Source organism: Staurois parvus, unplaced genomic scaffold, assembly GCF_062004578.1.
Source record: "Staurois parvus isolate SC_StPar_1 unplaced genomic scaffold, SC_StPar_1.0 ptg000010l, whole genome shotgun sequence".
NCBI lineage: Eukaryota > Metazoa > Chordata > Amphibia > Anura > Ranidae > Staurois > Staurois parvus.
Window position 1 is genome coordinate 646,836 of NW_028317806.1, and position 18,372 is coordinate 665,207.

The window sequence follows — 18,372 nt, forward strand, 5'->3', positions numbered from 1 at the left end:
ACAGAGCCGCACATATCAAGTGTACGTACATGCTACACGTTACAGTAAATACATGCGTGGTATGGTGTACTTACAAGTAAGGTGTTACTATAACAATGGTATTTTTTACCTTTCTCACAGTTCACAGTAATTCACCTGACAATGCCTTGATCTGCTTTTCTCTCCAAAAGCTCAGTGCCATCATTGTTCAGGTATCATCCAGGGTAAGCATGTACTTCCAGGACTGAGATGCTGGATCAGATATGACACAGTTATGTATATCCTGGTGTCTCAGCAGTTATTGGCTGTTTTCTCAAACATCTGACACAGATTTTACTAGCTATTACAGCCTGATTTGCTACAAAGTCACAATGTTGCTGTTCAATCACTGGGGACAGGAGACCAAGTTATTGCTTCCTCCTGCCTGTAGCAGACTAATGACATAGTCCCAGATTTTTAAAAGGTTACAACCTTCTCGAAAGATATGCTCTTGCTGCATATAGTGACATTTCAGGAATTTATTCGTACAGACTTGTGAAATTACTGGAAGGTCACTTTAAGTTGCCAGATTCAGCTGTAGGCCATTTCTGGCACTTTTTGTTTACAAGAAGTTTAATTCAGTATTTTTTGCTAGAAAATTACTTAGAAGCCCCAAACAATATATATATATATTTTTTTTTTTTGCAGAGACCCAAAAGAATAAAATGGCTGTCATTGCAATATATATACAGTAATGTAATATTTCTACAGTGGTTTTTCAAACAAAATTGTTTTGGACAAATACACTATAATGAATGGTAATGGAAAAAAAACAATAGATAACCCACTTTTTGAGAAATATATAAAAGATGATGTTAAGCCGAGTAAATAGATACCCAACATGTCACACTTAAAAATTGTGCATGCTCGTGGAATGCTGACAAACTATGATACTTAAAAAATCTCCATAGGCGATGCTTTAAAATTTTTTTACAGGTTACCTGTTTAGAGTTACAGAGGAGGTATATTTATTGATGTATTGATTTCGCTCTGACATCCATGGTGATACGTCACATGTTTGGTTTGAACACTGTTTACATATGTGGGCGTGGTCTATGTATGCAGTCACTTTTGCACGTTCCTTATTTATTTTATTTTGTATTTTTACACTGTCCCTTTAATTTATTTCTTCTTTTCTGATCACTTTTATTCCTATTACAAGGAATGTAAACATATAATAGAAATAATGGATGACATGTCCTCTTTATGGAGGGATCTAAATAAGATCAAATCTCTCCTCTACCTTTAAAAGCAAAAGATTAAAAACAAAATGTGATTTTTTGCTTTACAAAAAAAAAGAAAGAAAAAAAGACCTTTGTTTACGAGGTGCTGGAATCGGATGTGATGTCATGATGTTGCTGCAGTCCTCTAAGGCCATAGAGGTGTTCAGAGACTATTTGGTCTCTGATCGCCCCTATGGCCTGTGGCGCGGCCCATTGAATAGTTTCTCAGGCCCGCTGGTGAGACTCATCAGTCTGAGAAACACCAGCAAGCGCAAGTGGCGTGTGTGTGTGTGTGTGTGTGTGTGTGTGTGTGTGTGTGTGTGTGTGTGTGTGTGTGTGTGTGTGTGTGTGTGTGTGTGTGTGTGTGTGTGTGTGTGTGTGTGTGTGTGTGTGTGTGTGTGTGTGTGTGTGTGTGTGTGTGTGTGTGTGTGTGTGTGTGTGTGTGTGTGTGTGTGTGTGTGTGTGTGTGTGTGTGTGTGTGTGTGTGTGTGTGTGTGTGTGTGTGTGTGTGTGTGTGTGTGTGTGTGTGTGTGTGTGTGTGTGTGTGTGTGTGTGTGTGGGGGGGATAACGTTGCCTCCCCAAGCTTCTGAAAGCAATCCAACAGTTCAATAGCCGCTAGAACTGCTTTAATGGGAAAGCCAGTCGCTGGCTGGAAAAAAAAAAGGATTATGGCTGTTAGCTTCAGCCATAACCCCGGTAAACCACTTACTAACAAATATATACTATACGTTGAAGCCCCGCACAACTGCACTGTTTTCAAAAAATTACAGCTTGTACTGCTGCCACAAGGGGGGGAATCAGGTAGCGGGAGCAGCATTGGGAACATGTTACATGTTCCACCCGATTTCAGGGTGGAACATGTAACATGTTCCCAAAGGTGAACTTATCCTTTCAACTCCAAAAACTGTGCAACATTGGTTGTAATAAGCCAGTTAATAAAGTTGCCATTTACTACTGAAGCCACTAGAGGGAGACCACAGCACAAATCCGAATTGTTCTGCCAAGGTAGAATTCATCATTTCTAGCCTGTTGCAAGCTTTTCGGATTCATCTAAGTAGATAAAAGTTATCTGAGTGTTACTTTTGAACAGCTGCAATGGGATTAATTATAGGAATAAGTAAAAATGCTCTCAGAGCACTTATGTTATCTGAGAATACTAAAGACAAGTCCACAAGCTCTGTACTGCACATATTAACAGGCTGGCCTTTCAAAGGATTTATAATGGGGTAAATTTAACTTCTACATTTTCCACCACATAATAATTTCTAAAGTACTGTTTTCATAAATAACAAATTAGTTATTGCACACCATGCAGTTCTATTCAGCAGTAAACTTTTCACTGCAAGGAATTGGAGATTTTCATGAATATACACAAAAACTACTAGTAGTGTTTATATATAAATCTGCTCTGATCCCCTTGTATAATTTCATATATAGTCCTCAATACTGGGATGATCTGATCCCCCTATAGATAAGGGGCAGTGGACAGCCCTACTAACACATTGCAGGCTTTGAATTATGTTGATGTCCCCTAATTATTATTATTATACAGGATTTATATAGTGCCAACAGTTTGCTCAGCGCTTTACAATATAATGGGAGACAATACAGTAACAATACAGTTCAATACAAGAGGGATTGGAGCTTACAATCTAGTGGTACAAAAGGTAATAACTGTGTGTGGCATGGACTGGTAGGAGGAATAGAAGATTCCATTATGAGCTGAAGGCAGAATAGGCTTCCCTGAAGAGATAGGTTTTCAGAGATTGCCTAAAAGTGAGCAGAGTAGGCGATAGTCTGATAAATTGGGGTAGAGAGTTCCAGAGGATGGGGAAGCTCTGGAAAAGTCCTGGAGATGAGCATGGGAGGAGGAGACAAGGGAGCTAGAGAGCAGGAGGTCGTGCGAGGAGCGGAGAGTACGGTTTGGGTGGTATTTGGAGACAAGATCGGTGATGTAATTGGTGGCAGAGTTATAAATGGCTTTATATGTTATTGTTAATGTTTTGAATTTTATCTGTTGGGCAATGGGAAGCCAGTGGAGGGATTGGCAGAGAATGGTGGAAGATACAGAACGTTTATTAAGGTGGGTAAGTCTGGCAGCAGCATTCATTAAGACTGAAGAGGGGATAGCCTGCGATTAGGCAGGCCATTGAGGAGGGAGTTACAGTAGTCAAGGCGAGAGATAACCAGGGAGTGAATAAGTTGCTTAGTAGTTTCCGAGGTTAAAACAGAGTTCCACCCAAAAGGGGAAGTTCCGCTTTAAAGATTGGTCCCCCGCTCCCCATTAAGGATTGGCATCTTTGGGGAGCGAGTACCCGAAATTGACAGGTACCCGCTCCCACTTCCGGTGTGATCGGAAGCGGAAGTTGTCCTCCTACCCTCCCTCCCCGTAGTCTTGTGGGACATGTGACAGATCCCAGAAGACGACAGGACCATTCAGGAAATGCAGTGCTACTTGCACGTGTGCAGTGGGCACCCGGCTGTGAAGCTGCAAGCTGTCACAGCCAGGTGCCCACACTGAAGATGCCGGCGCCTGGAATACAGGACAGCCGGTGAAACGGGCTGCGGTGGGGGCACTGTGGGATCGTGGGACAGGTGAGTGGCTGTTTTTTTAAAAGTCAGCAGCTACAGTTTTTATAGCTGCTGACTTTTATTTTTTTACAGAGTGAGTGGAACTCCGCTTTAAGAACAGGCGTATCTTGGAGATGTTGCGGAGGTGAAGTCTACAAGATTTGGACAGTGATTGGATTTGGGGCTGAAAGGACAGATGGGAGACTAGGAATCTAGTCTAATTAAGGCAATGTTAAGGTAAGAAAAGTAATTTGACTCTGTGAATGCATAATGCCCCGTACACACAATAAGAAAATCGTACAAAAAATTTAGTGGAACCATTTATCGAACGATTTTCTCTTCGTTGATGAGCAGGATGTTTTAACCGATAACGATATTGTGAACTAAAAAATCCGGTAGAATAACAGTGAAAATTTTGTCGTTTCGCATACGAACGATCGATTTTCTATGCGGTCGTATGAAAACAATCTATCAAGCGCTGTCACGCATGAGCGGAAACAGAAGATGACCCGGATGTTTATGTCCAAGGAATCTTCGTAAACATGAATGAAAAATCCAATTGTTAAAAGTAGATTGGCCTAATGAGATAATGAAACCAGAATTCTGCAGATTATATTTTATGTATCACTATTTATGTATATAGGTCATGTAATAAACTATATTATACTCATTGCTGGTAATTGTTGTGTATATCGCTCGTTCTGGCCAGAAGGGTGTGGCTACAAGGTCACACGCACACCGCATCACTTCCACTTGTACGGAAGACGTCAACACTACGTATTGCCCGACAAACAATTTTTTTAGATTGGTTAATGTGAACCACAATTTCGACCAATGAACGAACGCGTCTCTGTAGTCGGATAACCAATCGGTCGATTTTCTAATCGTGTATTACCACTTTAAGGCTCCATGCACACTAGTGTTTTTTAAGCTCCTAGAAGCTATCATCAGCACATTTTTTTCTTCTCCTAGAAACTAAATAGTGTTATTCTATGTGTCCATGCACACTATTTTAGGCTATTAGCATTTTTTGAGCTCCAGCATCTACAAGCAGAAAGAACATTTTTCTATGCATTTTTCCAGCAGAAAAAATGCTAAATGTTCCTAAACACTGCTAATTGCTACTAAAATGCTCCTAAGAGCTTTTTTCTAGCTAACACTACTACACGCTACCAGCGTTTTTTATCCACCGTTTTTCGCAGCATTTTTTGAACATAACCCCCCCCCCAAAAAAAAATAATGCTAGTGTGCATGAAGCCTAACCCACTTCTGTATTTATGCTATCAGCAGTGCTATCATATCTATCAGCAGCCACCATCAGGCTCCCCTTAGCAGAAAAATGTGCCAGGAATGCCATGTGTTCCAGCACACTGCCTGCAATTGTGCTGTTTTGCTGTGATGGGGGAGTGCTCTCCTGCCAGACAGATAAATATTAGTTCTGGCGATAGAATGGGAGAGATGTAGTTTAGCTGACGTTCAGGTAAGTAAAACAACAGAACACGTGTTGGAAAGGTTGGGGGTTATTGCTTGGGTTTATTACTGGGGGTTATTGCTGGGGTTTATTGCTTTCCATGACACTTGATGGGGTTTATTGCTTTCCCTGACACTTGATGGGGTTTATTGCTGTGGGTTGTTGGGGTTCATTGCTGGTCCTGACACTTGCTGGAGGTTATCATTGCTGGCATTGTCACCAATGCTAGGGGTTATTGCTATCCTTTACACATGCTATAGATTATGAATGCTGACAGTGACACCAACAATTGGACTTACTTCACTCCCATATCTATTCAATGTACCCCACAGGCCCTATTTTATCGAAACCATATCAAAGCAAAGAGAGAAAGGTAGCACACTACAATCCAGGTGGCTACAGTGTGTTCTTATTGCACTGTGAATGATTTCTATATAACATTGCATTTTTTATTTCCTGAATAAACATTTCTCATTACAGTACGTCTGCTTTAATTATAATAAGAGATTAAGGATCAGAAACGTAGTTCCCCCACCTAAACTACCAACAGAAAAATTGTCTTGAGCCACCCCTCGTTATCATTTTTATCTCTGCAGAGCTCATCCCACATCTCTCTTATCAGATGGCTGTTGTTCTATCTGAAGCCTTGGAACAAATCCCATCGTTTATCTTTGAAGTCAGTGATCCCTAACTCCAGACTGCATGTCTGCTTCTCCAAAATAGAGTGGATGTTTGTCACAAGTCCTGAATGGACATAACTTTTAACAGGCCTGCAAAGCCTTGACCCTCACCAGTTACAGTGATACTCATATTATAGTCTCAGTCTTTATACAATGCAGTCAGGGCCATCATTAATATTGATTGTACCCTGGGCAAACATTATTTTTGGGCCCCCCTAGCCGCCAGCCCCCCACTCTGAGACATACAATAAATAGCAGCTAGACTAAAAATCAGTTTACTTCAGCAAATCAGGCAGCAATTGATTGCCAGAAGTTGCAGCATACCATTACTGCTCACTTACTGGTTCCTATAGGTTACAGCACGCATTTTGGCTCACTGATCAGTTGCTAGAGCTTACAGCACATAATTTCTATATGCTCATTGGCTGTTAGAGGTTACTGCACATTATTACTGCTGGTTCTTAGAGGTTACTGCACATCATTACCACTCACTGGTTGGTTGCTAGAGGTTACTGCACATCATTACTGTGAACTGATTGGTTGTTAGAGGTTACTGCACATTATTATTGCTCACTTGATTGGTTGATAGAGATTACAAAAGATCATTACTTCTCACTGATTGGTTGCTAGAGATTACTGTACATTATAACTGCTCACTAATTGGTTGCTAGAGGTTACTGCACATCATTACAGCTCACTGATTGGTTGCTAAAGGTTACAGCACACACTGTCCTCCCTTTCTGCACACCAAAGACTGTGAAGGGGCAAGAAAGAAAATTCTAGAACTTGTTACTAGCAATGAGCATAGCAGAGAACACACAACTATGAAGGTTGACTGAGTGCAGGTAGGAACAGAGCCCAATGTGAGCAGCATCTCTGAGGATGGGCTGCCAGGGTACATAAAGAGTGCAGGGTTGAAGGAGGCAATACATACAGACTGCAGAGTTGAGGGGTGTGCTTTGTACGAGGTGCAGGGCTGAGGGGTGCGCTGTGTACAGAGTTCAGGGTTGCGCTGTGTATGGAGTGCAGGATTGAGGAGTGTGCAATGTATGCAGTGCAGGGTTGAGAGATGCGCTATGCACAAAGTGCAGGATTGAGGGGTGCACTATGTATGAAGTGCAGGATTGAGGGGTGCGCTATGTACGCAGTGCAGCGTTGAGGGGTGCTCTGTGTATGGAGTGCAGGGTTCAGGGGTGCACTATGTATGGAGTGCAGGGTTGAGGGGCGCGCTATGTACGAATTGCTGGATTGAGGGGTGTGCTATATATGGAGTGCAGGGTTGAGGGGTGCTCTATGTAAGGAGTGCAGGTTTGAGTGGGGCTGCAGGGGAATACTTAGTGTGTCTGTGCAGGCTGCTGGGGAGGAGGAGCTTTTGCCTGTTTGGATTCTCCACCTTCTCCCTCCTCTGCTCTCCTATAGAGATTGATGTGTAGATCGGGGAGGGTTCTGAGCGGCCGCCAGGAGAGGAGCAGTGCTTCTGTATTTGCAAGTGAGAGAAGTGAGCAGGGGCAGAATTAAGGCTGAAGAAAAAACCCTGGGGGCAGCGCTGGCTCAGGGGGCAGCTGCTTTGGGCCCTACAACAATGACTGGGCCCTGGGCAGCTGCCCCTTTTGCCCGCGTTAAAGACGGCTCTGAATGCAGTAGTGTAGACATAATCCTGAAAGTAATCCAATCAGAACAATTTCTCTTAGATGATGCACTAATTTATCTTTTTAAAGCTGTCACTGACCTTTTGACAAGCATACAGGATAAGAGTTTAAACTTCAAAGTCTTTCTGCTTGTTCCAGGTCAGTAACTCACTAGGTAGTGAAGGCAAGATCAGGGTGAAAGCCCTGGGACCACCCAACAGAAAACATCTTACACCACTGTTGGTGGTGGTATTGCCATTTGTGGATATTTTGTAACATCTGTCGGGCACTGAAATAAAAGCGATCTTTTCTTACAATTTGATTGGTTAGCCACTAACAAAATGGCAGCTTTCAGTGCTGGTCCTAGGGTGTGGTGGGGTATGTCACCCATCAAAATCCATAGGAGGTGTATGGGTATGTAGCGCTACCCCCAGAGGAGCCACATCTATCTTGCGTAAGCTTTCCCCTAGATTTTCTCCCGCAGCCAAGCACACTGCATTTCCTATAGCCAGTTGCACACAACTTACGCCCATTACTCCAATAATCAGTCTAGGGGTTGTAGTTTTTTGAACCTAAAAAACAAAAAACGCTAGTGTGTCATAAATTTAGGCCAAAATGTATTCTGCTACATGCTAAAAAAAAATCCAATTAATGTAAATTAATTGGTTTATCTGAACATTATAGCATTTACAAATGGCGGTATAGATACTGCGGTGGACATTCTGAGCTGGGGGGGAACTAACTTGGTGTCAATGACATCCCCAGTGACACCAATACAGTGATCAGTGCTAAAAAAAAGCACTGACACTGTACTAATGACACTGGTCAGGAAGGGGTTAACATGACAGGTGATCAAAGGGTTAACTATATGTAGGGAGTGTTTTACTAGGGGGCGGGAGGTGTGTACTTCACTGTAAGCACACTGATTGGGATAGCTGTGCTGTGCACAGCCATCCCGAGCAGTGTGCCCGAGCTGACAGGGCATTGGAGATGCTCAGTTATCACCCGATGACTGACCAGGTGATCACCCGGTGATTTTGCACACCTGTGCCGCCCTGTAGCAGTATTATATAGGGAGGTCGGGAAGCGGTTATCATCTATAGTTGGGAAGATACAGGAGAGTTTAATAAAAGACCACAAAGATGAGTTCTCGCTGGAAAAAAATATTTTAAGCAACAGACAGCATGGATTCATGAAAGATAGAAGTTGTCAATCAAATCTGATTTCTTTTTATGAGGAGGTGAGCAAAACCTTGGACAGAGGGGTGGCGGTGGACGTTGTATACTTGGATTTTGCAAAAGCGTTTGACACAGTTCCCCACACACAGCTAATGTGTAAGGTAAAGTCTACGGGCTTGGAAAAATCTGTATGTAAATGGATAGAAAACTGGCTAAAAGATCGTATTCAGAGGGTAGTGGTTAATGATTCATACTCTGAATGGTCTAGGGTTGTCAGTGGTGTACCCCAAGGTTCAGTGTTGGGACCCTTACTTTTTAATATATTTATAAACAATATAGGGTCTGGGATTAAAAATACCATTTCACAAGCCGACCTCAATGCACTGTGTAATTGGGCAACTATGTGGCAAATGAAGTTTAATGTTGATAAATGGAAGGTTATGTACTTGAGGGCTAAGAATATGCATACATCATACATACTAGGGGGGGTACAACTGGGGGAATCAATGGTGGAGAAGGATCTGGGAGTTCTGGAAGATCACAAGCTTAATAATGGCATGCAATGCCAAGCTGCAGTTTCTAACGCAAGCAAAATCCTCTCTTGTATTAAAAGAGGTATAGACTCCAGAGAGAGAGAGGTATCATGTTACCCCTGTACAAGTCATTTGTAATGCCTCATCTGGAATATGCAGTTCAGTTTTTGGCACCAATTCACAAAAAGAACATTGGGGAACTGGAGAAAGTACAGAGAAGGGCAACTAAACTGATAAGAGGCATGGAGGAGCTCAGCTATGAGGAAAGGAACTGAATTTATTCTCTCTTGAGAAGAGGAGATTAAGGGGAATATGATCAACATGTATAAATATATCAGTGGTTGATATAGTGAACTCGGTGTAGAGCTATTCACCCTGAGGTCATCACAGAGGACAAGGGGGCACTCTTTACGTCTGGAGGAAAAAATGTAATCTCCAAATACAGAAAGCTTTCTTCACAGTAAGAGCTGTGAAAATGTTTAATAGACTCCCTCAAGAGTTGGTTCTGGCCACCTCAATGGATTGCTTTAAAAAAGGCCTGGATTATTTCTTGGATACACAGAATATAACTGGTTACTACCATTTATAGGTAAAGTTGATCCAGGGAATATCCGAGAGGTGTGGCCTCTCGGGGGATCAGGAAGGGATTTTTCCCCCTGCAGGAGCAAATTGGATCATGCTTTGCTCGGTTTTTTGCCTTCCTCTGGATCAACTGTGGGTATACGATTATAACTTTTTTTTGGTTGAACTGGATGGACTTTTGTCTTTTTTCAGCCAGACAAACTATGTAACTATGTAACATTTTTTGCATTTTAAATTTTTTTTCTAAGGAGCCCAGAGAGCATTGCACCTTCAATCAGCAGATGCAAGGTCAGGCTCCTGCAGACTCTCAGGATAGCTGTCACCCTGTATCTCCTATATGTACAGGCAGTTAGTGGAGAGCAGGAAGATCAATGAACTACAAGAGCGCTCACCAGCACGCTCGTAGTTCATTGAGAACTACAAGTCATCAGCTGCTATGGCTGACGGTACTTGTAGTCTATTCAGGCTATTCACAGGAAATGGTGAATAAATTATGTGGTCTTGTGGACGGAGCCCTGCATGGTCACTGTTTTCAAATTGTGACAGCGGGTCACGGGTGGGAAGAACTCCTGTCTGCTGTTTTAATGAACAAGTTTAGGCCAACATTTACTGAAGACAAAGAGCACAGGCTTGGTATTACTGCATGAAATTAATACACTGCAGAAGATATAGCAGTGTAAAAACACATTTTTAATCAGAGATAATAGGTCTAACCAGTGCCTAACTTTTATTTTTACTATCAGGATAAGAGGGTTTAGCAAATAATGTCCAATTGTTTATTGAGAAGATCATATCACAGCAGTAGGGTCCAAAATTTCAGGGCCAAGCAGGACCCCTTTGCCAGGCATGTAATAACATAATTCAAGGTATTTCGGTGTACGCTGCTCTTGCATTTTTTTTTCTGTTTCAAACGTGTTGAGGCTTCCAACAAAAGGCATATTCAACAACAGATGATCTGTAACAAGGGAATGCTGTGCTTTTAACACCCCAAACTTAAAAAGGCCCTATCAACATAAAATTAAAATGGAAAAAATTAAAGAAGAAAGAAGAAATTAAAACCCCGAATTCCACTCATAAAATGAGAAAAAAATTTACAGGGATGCTTTTCAGCAAAAAAGAAAAAAAAATACCCCCTAAACAAAAGCCATTTTTTTAGCCACTTGAGAGCCCAGGTCTTTTTCTCCACAAATCCCTTTGGGTTCCAGAAAATTTTTTTTTTTGTTTCAGCAACATCCTCACATTATACCTTTTTTACTTAAATGATCTAACAATAATGCGACTTTTAAGTGATGTAGCAGAATGGTAACGCTCAAAGTGAACTTGCCTTTTACTTTTTATATTTAGGAGAGTTTTATGCCCTTTTTGACACTACATTACAATTCAGGCAAGGAGAAGAATGGTTTGTGTAAATTGTTAGTGTAAACAGTCCCGTCACTTCCTTCTTTCTTGCCTTTATATTGCAGGGACCCAACAATATGTCTGCAGGTGCATAGTTCAACCCATTCTGCAAGGTAACCTGCCGTGGAATCTGTCATGTATGGGAATCCCCACGTGGGACCAGGACATAACAAAGACCCATGACACACTTGGGCATGACTGAACCTATATATAACCTATAAATCATGCGATCATTTCTTACAGAAAATAGTTATTCACTAACATTTCATATAAGATCTAAAGTACAATTGTAATTTTTCTAAAGATTATTTTGGTTAAATTATTCCCCCTATGACTCGGAGTGCTGTCTGCCTAATCTTTTCATGTTGTACCTTCCATCCCCATTTAGTGATCTTCACTATGCAGTCCTGCTCTGAGCCACACACCCTTCAGAAAAATGGCCTTATACTGCACATGTGCAAAGTGTTCTTTCCTATGGAAAAACCATGATCATGGCTGCCTCAAGCAGTCCCTCAGAGTACATTTTTAAAGGTGCAGTGACACACCAGAAGCCACAGGGAGTAAAAAAAAAGTTTTGTTTGTTTTATGCAAAGCCTTTCTATGTGCAGCTTACTTTAAAGAGGATCTTTGACCACCTTGCCCCCCTCCTATACTTACTGGGTGGTCCGGGTGGCACATTTCTAAAACTTACCCATCCTGCATTGTCCTGATAAAATCCTCTTTTATTCATCCACCTCTTGGTCCAGTGCCACCATGTTGATTGTGGCATCATCAAGAGGCCACCGGCTCTTCGTGGTTCAGCCAGCGTGTCTCCTGATGATGCAGCATTAGACCCGACCCTCCTCCTTTCTGAATGAAGTGCTAAGCCTCCTGTTATATGTGATGTGCATATCCCAGGCTCAGGCTGAGCTTCAGGCATATGTGCCCTTAATTTATCCATTGCTATATATGCTCCAACATGGAGGCTCTCTTAGACAAAAACTAGGAAGCACAGTGTGGTTATTTATTATTTGATTTATTTCAGGTACTTATATTGCGCCGTCAATTTACGCAGCTCTTTACATATATATTGTACATTCCCATCAGTCATATATTTGCATATTTTGTGCATCTAAAAGCTTTTTATTAATGCAAATGGTTAGACAGTTTAATTTGCTTTTTTTTCTGCTGTTTTTGCTGTCTGTTGATTTTTTATTAACCTCCCTGGCGGTATTCCTGAGTGTAGCTCGGGGTAAAGTTTCTGTACCAAAAGCGGTAACCCCGAGCTACACTCGGGCTTACCATGCGGCGCTGCATAGGGAGTCCCTCCAGCACTTACCTTGTCCTTCGCTCCCGCGATGTGTCCCCTGCAGCATCCCCGGCCATCTCCTCCGGCTGATGCCGGCATCCGGCTTCTGTGTTCCGGTCCCTGTGACGTCGGGATGTACGAGCGCTGGCGGCGGCGGGAAATTTGAAAATTTTAAAAAAATTTCATTTTTTTCAAAACAAATTTTACATAGTAAAACATTGCTGTTTCAAACCATTTCACATAAATTTTGTCCCTAGTGCTTTGTCCTGTCCCCTGTCTGCATTTTGACTGTTCTTTCTGCCTGGAAACTTAGAAAAGTCCATGGCGTCCAAAAAGCATCCCTTTTAGGTCAAAAGCGGTTTTAGACCGGCTAGAGAACAGCGATAGTAAATCAGAACCACTTGCAGAATTGAGTGATAATGATTCGTGGAGAAATTCGTCATCAGACACTGAAAACGATTTTGCGACTTTGCTCAGTGATGTGCGAACTTGGCTCTATATTTCAAATTTCAGTGTTTTTGGTTTGATTATATTATTGAATGAAATGTATTATTATTATATTATTATTTTTTATGATTATTTATTAATTTATAATTTATGATTTTGTGTTTCAAATTTTATCATACCCGGGATGTTTAATAGACTCTTGTTCGGACAGATTTCAGTGAGTTATTCCTAAATATTACAGCCTACAATAAAAAAACTACATATTTCCATGCAAAATAATAGTACCGCTTTCAGCACCAAAAATCTGAAATAATCATACCGCCAGGGAGGTTAAAACAATACCTTGTGATGCTCAAAAGATAAACGGCGAGCGCTATAGATATGGAAGCAACTGGCACAAAAAGATAGTGACAACATCTCAGTATGAAGGTAAATGCAGAACAGTGCAGCACATATAAAAACTAACAAAGTGAAACACATCAGTGAATAAAACAAAAGAGATGTGTCACAGGTGTAACAAACATATTAATAGACAATGAAGTCCTTAAACCCAGGGTGGAGCCTATGTGCTGACCTCACGCTGCCGTGTCCGTGACCCGGAGTGGCGGCCATCTTGGTATGTGATCCATTGCTTGTTCCACGTCGAATGTTTTATATGGGATATTTTTATGATTATTAAAACTACTACACTATATATCAATCCCTGGGCTCCATGTGGTGAGCTTTTTTCCCTCAGGACCTTATCTGACTGGTAAAGTTGCTGGAATGTGGATGACATAGACCTCATGATATACATGCTACTAACCAAGTAGCTTTCTGGTGAGCGCATAGCGATGGAGGGCCTTGCACTGGATACAGAGCACTTTGTGGGATTGAGCACTATTGGTCATGATTGACATCACAACTTTATATATTCTTACTGGAAGGACTTCATTGTTTATTAATATGTTTGTTACACCTGTGGCACATCTATTTTGTTTTATTCACTGATTTGTTTAACTTTGTTAGTTTTTATACAGTATGTGCTGCACTGTCCTGCAAATACCTTGTGATGCTTCTACGAATCTGGAAAGAAGAATGAAGCAACCGAATGCATGTGCTCCTGCGCTGGACTGTGGACTCCACAATATCAGTATCACTGCCTCTGAGGAAGAGGTACAACCTTGAAACGCGTCAGAACCAGCTATCCAGAGGTTCACAGTCCCCCACCAGACCACCTACAGGGGTTCCTGAACCACTCTGCATCCCTTGCAACATTCTTCCCATTTTGATCTGATTTTACATTTCTTCGTGAGTATTTTACAATTTATAAATAAATCCCATGTTTTAAGGTAATGAACCAGGCCTGTGTTTCTACAAATGTCCTTATTCAGACACTGCCAGTTATGGTGTGACAACCATCTCCTAACTGTGCTCCTGCTTTGTCACCCTGTCACATGGACTTGTGATCACTCTGCTGGAGACTACAAGCAGCTATGCTGACATACATTGCACAGGCATGTTTCTCTGTTGTCACTACCAGGAAGCTGGCCCAGAGCAATGATGTGCAACTGATGTTGGAGTGAGTGCATGCAGAAGTGTCTGAAAAAAATCAGCTGCACTGAGATGCAAACAAAAAAAAACCCAGAAAAAAAGAAACATTCAATTGTCTGTGAGACATGGTACTTTAGCAAACAAAATGTCATCCGTTTAGGGGATGATTGACATTTTGTTTCATTTCCTTGAAATTTTGGTGAAAAATTGGAGAATATGGCTTCATACATTGGTGCCAACAGGAAAGGCAAAATTAAGAATTTTTTGGTAGTTTGTAAGGGTGCAATGGGCTTTCAGTAGACCTTGAGGACTACAATGGCTTGTTTGAACCAAGTGTTTCTGTGGCAAAAAGAATTCAGCAGCCTCATTATTATTTTTGTTTTCATAGAATGAAAAAGGAAAAAATGTGAACTGAAAAACTGAAAGTGGCATTACACAAATGATGATCAAATACACACACAAAGAAAATTAAAAACACACACACCACACACACATACATATACACATACACCACACACACACCACATACACACACATACATACACACATACACACACACACACACACACACACACACACACACACACACATACATATACACACACATACACACATACATACACACACACACCACACACACATACATACATATACACACACATACAAACACACACACACCACACACATACACACATACATACACATACACACACATATACACACACACACATATACACACACACATACACACACATATACACACACACATACACACACAAATACACACAAATACACACACACACACTAAATATAACAAAGTACTAAAAATACACCCTCTAAATAAGGAAAGAAACAAGCAAATCACTACCTAAGTAGTTAATAAATACTATTGCCAAGGTAGAAGTCATAATTGACATTGGATTTTAAATAGACTTGATTTTGTCCAATTACCGGTATATGTACTGTCTTTTTCTTTTCTTAGAATACACGTCATTCTATCTAATGTATATATATTTGCTGAACAGAGACCTCCAATTATGAAGCCACTGCAACTTTTCACTGCAGTCTTTTAACATGATTAGGAATAATAATAGACAGCATCAAAACTTGCACAAGTTTTGCACGCTACTGCCGCCAGCATCTCTGTCTGAAGAAATATTTAATTAAAACAAACAATTAATTCAAAGTAATCCAATTAAGCAGGCATATTAGAGCATATGGGATTTTAAATATAGCGCATCCATTGGTATTGGCCTGCATGCAACCTGCTCTGTCACCGTAATGAAGAAATATACCATTACTATACAATAATTATATGAAGATAAATAAAAGCATACATGTAAGTCCAGCTCCTTGCAGCATATTCACCCTCAAAATATTGGCCTGATAATGAAGGCAAAAGTGCATTAACCCATTATAATCCTATATCTTTATTTGTTGCAAATGTTTGGTTGCTATGGGTTACTGCAGTTAGCACACCGCACCGTGGGTTATTTGGAATATGATATTAAAGCAATGCATAGGCTTTCAAAGTGAACATGAATTGAGTCTCCTATCCCTGGTAAGTATAGGTTGCACATTAATACTGGCATGCATATACGGTATAGATACTATAATATGGTGATTGGACCTACCATGCTATCAGCTTCCTGTGCTGCAGGCTGGATTCTCTATATGTTGCAGTGTGCTGTGTCAGGATCTTGGATGGGGTTTTATTGCAGGAAGAATATTTAGGGGGTGGGGTTTGACACGATGCAGTTAAATGCAGCATTGAAGCCTGTGTAGAAATGCAGGACGTATGGGACATTGCACTTAGTCTCTGCTGCTTCTCCCTGATCCTTAGGTATCTCACTTTGGCCGGGCTGTTGCTGCAATCTAGAATTTGGCTCAAAATTAATTGACTAAGGAAATGCTGAATGTATTGATTTGAAGGATGAGGACTGCAATCAAAACTGATGTCACTTCTATGAGTTTCTGCAACGTTTGGTAAAATGTGCATTTTACTGATTTGCTGAAAATGGTGCAGGAATAATTTTTTTGCATGAATGGATTGCCTTAATGCAGCACACCTGAATGCATAATCATTCATGCATGTTAAGCAGGCCATAGATGGGTCTAAAATCGGCCGATTCTTGGACCGTTAGTGGGTTAATTGGTCAGCCATTTTTCGGGATTTTGGCACATTTTTTTTACAGTTAAGTTGGAAAAAAATCGACTGATGTTGCCGATCGGCCGATTTTCACGGCAATGATCGGCAAATCGGCCGATCTTTTTACCGATAAAAAAATCTACGCATGAGCCATGACCTGCAAGAAAAAGAAGAGGAAGAAAAAGAAGAAAAAAGAAGAAAAAGAAGAAGAAGAAGAAAAAGAAGAAAGAGAAAAAGAATAAGAATTCAAGTCCGCTATTACATTTGACATGAAAAAGTATTGTGGTTGCAACAATGTATCCATTTGTATCCGAATAAAATCATCTGTATCCAAAATGGATACAAATAGATACAATGCTGCAACCACTATACTTTTTCATGTCAAATATAATAGCGGAGCTCCCTGCGGAGAGCTCCGCTATTATATTTGCCGGCCGTAGATGGGACAAAAATTGGCCGGTTTTTTTTACCATTGGTGGTAACGTCAGCCGATTGAACGACCGATTTTTTCTTTTTTTCTTTTAAAAACAGCTGGTTTTTGACCCATCTATGGCCTGCATTAAGCTATGTTCACACTAGCTTTGTCAGCAGGCATCAGACAGGCATTTGGGAAGCGCTTTTAACGCTTCTCAAATGCCTCTGAAAATTCTGTACATGGCAGCACGCAGTGCTGTTCACACGGAAGCGTTAGTGTTGCGTCGTGGCAAAACTGACGCCTCTGGGCGAGTCAGGAGGAGTCGAAGCCTCCCATTCAAGTCTGTGGTGCCGCTCCGCAAACACCTGGCTGGCATTTGCGGTGAGGTTACGATGCGGTTGTGAGGCGTTTGAGGAGCGTTAATACCATTTAAACTTCATTATAGGAGTTTGTGGTGCGGTTTTAACACTTGGCAAACGCCTATCAACCACGCATAGGGCGTTTTGGGAGCATTTGCGGAGCGTTAAAAATGCTTCACAAATGCCTGTCTAACACTTGTCAAATGCTATAGGGGCGTTTGTCAAGAGTTAGAAATAAAGTCAAGTGTGAACGAGCCCTTAGGATGCTAAAGTGTAAGGGCTGCTTTACAATATAACCCCCGGTTCACATATATGCGTGCTGCGTTTTGCGTGGGCACGATAGCCAATTCATTTGAATGGACTCCCATGCCTGTGACATGCAGAGAAGTCCCCGCACTTCTTCTGAAAACGCAGCCCGCACAAGAACCTCTGTTCCCAGTATGGTTGCGTTTTCCAGTGCGGGTGGCATGGCATTAAAACTATTGTCACCCGCCCGCGGGTCCACATTTCTCTGTGCGGGTGGTGCAGCTGCACGGATTTTCGTGCGGAACCGCAGCAGCACCACCCACCCAGATGTGAACCTAGGGTAAAAATACAGTCCAGATGCGTTCCGGATGCGTTTTTGCATGCACGTTTTTAAAGTGTTTCAGTGCGTTTGTGACGCAATCCAGTTAATTTTTTCCCCTCTCTTTTTCTTTCATTTAAATAGGGACATGTGCGTTTTTGGTGCGGTCCAGTGTGTTTTTGATGTGTTTTGCCGCATTCCAGTACAATTCTATGTAGAAAAAATGCAGCTTGTTCTACTTTGTTTTTCTGCATAGAACACACTGGAACTGCAAGCACTGATGTGACCTATGACATTGACAGCCGTATAACCTACTTTCTGTGCGTTTTGGAT

General features: G+C 41.4%; 1 long non-coding RNA gene across 2 annotated transcripts in view; it reads right to left on the minus strand.

The window, feature by feature from the left end:
* The window catches only part of LOC149474187 (uncharacterized), a 232,509-nt gene extending 216,229 nt beyond the window's left edge, over positions 1-16,280 (minus strand). For both annotated transcript variants that reach the window (XR_016311663.1, XR_016311664.1), the window contains exon 1: positions 16,186-16,280. This is a non-coding gene — a long non-coding RNA (uncharacterized LOC149474187). The remainder of the gene's footprint in view (positions 1-16,185) is intronic.
* Between the last annotated feature and the right edge of the window lie 2,092 nt (positions 16,281-18,372).